At 41.4% G+C, this 2457-nt stretch overlaps 1 long non-coding RNA gene across 1 annotated transcript; it reads left to right on the forward strand.

Annotated features, from left to right (window-relative positions):
• The first annotated feature begins 330 nt into the window (after window positions 1-330).
• On the forward strand, window positions 331-1736 carry LOC121026727 (uncharacterized). Its single transcript, XR_005788427.1, has 2 exons — window positions 331-391; window positions 1118-1736. It is a non-coding gene; the product is annotated as an uncharacterized LOC121026727 (long non-coding RNA).
• The last annotated feature ends 721 nt before the right edge of the window (window positions 1737-2457 follow it).

A 2457-nucleotide genomic window follows, 5' to 3' on the forward strand; every position in this document is an offset into this window, starting at 1 on the left:
CATGGTAGGCAGTATTATGATTCAGGGAACACGAAAGATACAAGAGAGAATCATCTTCCCCAATCAAAAAGAGCCTTTGACCACCAGTTAGAGAATCCCTGAAATTCCTCTGCTATAACAAGTCACTTAAACTAAGAGCTTAGGGTTTCTGTGTCATGAACACGTAACCCAGTGAAGAAATCTTAGAGCAGGATATTTCCTATTTGCAGAGTCCCTGTCTAGCAAGTTACGGGTGGATTTGCATTTTAGTTGGGAAATTATTGGACCAGGCCAGTTTTAGGCAATCCCACTTCCTCCTGGGTGGGGCAGCAAGCCCTATAAAGAGATCTCCTGCCATGGGACTACTACCATCCTTTTGGTACTCGAGTCCTGATCTATTTCGGAGAGCTTGGTGAGTCTGATTTCTTGAGTTCTGTTTTTTGGTGCTCTCAAATGTTGAATTTAATCTGTGGCCAGCAAGTTCAGTTGCTCCAAAGTTAGGATCATTGGTTCAACGCTCCGTAGGTGATGGAAACTTGGTATCTGGGCACAATGATAAACTGTTTTCATTTGGTTTTTGGTAGATAGTTTGACATCCCCTATGGAAAAAGAAATTAATAGTAAAGCTTTGATAAGAGGAAAAAAGAACAAAGTATTTTTCTCTTTTCTATATATTTTTGGTGTCCCTCCTACTGTGATTTCAAAGGTTTATGTCTTAGAAGGTATGAAGCCATTGTATTCTTATTGAGTGGCCCTTTGTTCTGTACCTATGCCAGTTTATTGGGACCTCACAAGAGATAATGATGGTGGAGATTGTGAGGCTGCCCAGGATTTCAGAACGTGTGACTGCCTTTCTCAAAGATGTTTCTGTCATGCAAATAACATTACTACTTAGTTCTTTCAAACAGAGATATTTTCTTTGGAAAAATGATATGAGAAAATAGAGCACTTTCTGTGGGCTGATGAAGCAATTCGCTAAAGAGGAAGAGAGAAGCCAGAAAGTCATAAAAAGGGAGTTACAAGGTTAAAGGATATTCTTAGAGATTGGAGAGAGAATATGTCAAAGTTTTACATAAGCTTTGCTTTTTCGCTCTGGGAAAGTCCCTTCTTTTGAACACTGTCACATGTTTTCTTTCAGATTCTAAAATCCCAGAAAGATGTCTTATCAACAGCAGCAGTGCAAGCAACCCTGCCAGCCACCTCCCATGTGCCCACCTAAGTGCCCTGAGCCTTGCCCACCTCCAAAGTGTCCAGAGCCTTGCCCACCTCCAAAGTGCCCAGAGCCTTGCCTACCGCCAAGGTGTCCTGAGCCATGCCCACCTCCAAAGTGCCAGCAGAAGTGCCCATTCAAGAACAAGTAGCAGCTTCAGGACTCACCAGGACCAGGAAGGATAAAGACACTGGCTCACCTAATTCCACAGCTCCACTTACCTTCTTTTCAAAGCCTAACCTGGGTACAGAGGAAGCTTCTCTCTGTAGCCTCTACCATATCTGTGACAACTACTGCATCACAGAGGGAAAGGTTTCCTCCCAAGGCTGTGATACCATTACTCTCCCAGAGGCAGCTGCAAAAGGGTGGTCCTCAGCTGTGCCAGACCCCAGGGCCTCAGAAGGAAGGGCAGCAGCTCTCTGTGGGGTGTCAGCAAAGGATTCTCTGGATGTCTCCTGCGACTGTCTGTGCCCAGACCAGGACTTTCTACTTCCTGGGCCACTGTCACTTTTCTTTAATTTCTGAATAAAGTGCATTTTTGTTGTGATGGGATAAATATTTTCTTTCTTTTTACACCTGGTTTTTAGCAATATCATACCATCATTGTGGTTTATTTCTGTCCTTTCATCCCAAGGCCTAAGGTCTCATAGTCAGTGTTATCTGAATTTTGGATCACATCAAAGATTACTTCTATGTAATTTAGAATCTGTTATTTTCCTTAATTACTATTGATTGATTTGGAGAACAAATTATTTAACGTCTCAGGATTTTAATTCCTTTAGTACAAAGTGGAGAAAATAATATTTACATTACAAACTTGTCAGGCATAAAATTGAATGAATGTGTCTAATTTAATTGGCACAAAGCCTGGCACATAATAAGCACTCAATGAAGCAGCAGACTGTCATTGTCTCATCACCATCACCATCACCACCACCATTTCCATTGCCACCACCACCAGGTTTGCTCCAACCTGAAAGTGGCTCAGACATAACTAGTGTAGGAAACATGAAGATTCTTGAATTTTATTACCCTTTTATATTCCATTGTTCTCTTTCCTTTCTAATTCACTTTATTTTTTATGTGATATTTCAGAGAAACTTTTGTATTAGTGGAGTATTCTGCATAAAATTATAGCTGTTCTTAAAACATGGGGAAACAACAGAAAGGGAAATAATAAGGCTCCTTACAAGGCAAAGTGTTCTCTCCTCTCCATGCATACCACATGTTTTCCTTACTCTGGCAACCCACCAAAATTCAGGGTCCTG

The sequence above is a fragment of the Herpailurus yagouaroundi genome, unplaced genomic scaffold (genome assembly GCF_014898765.1).
Source record: "Herpailurus yagouaroundi ecotype Mexico unplaced genomic scaffold, PumYag 152343, whole genome shotgun sequence".
In the NCBI taxonomy this organism is placed as follows: domain Eukaryota; kingdom Metazoa; phylum Chordata; class Mammalia; order Carnivora; family Felidae; genus Herpailurus; species Herpailurus yagouaroundi.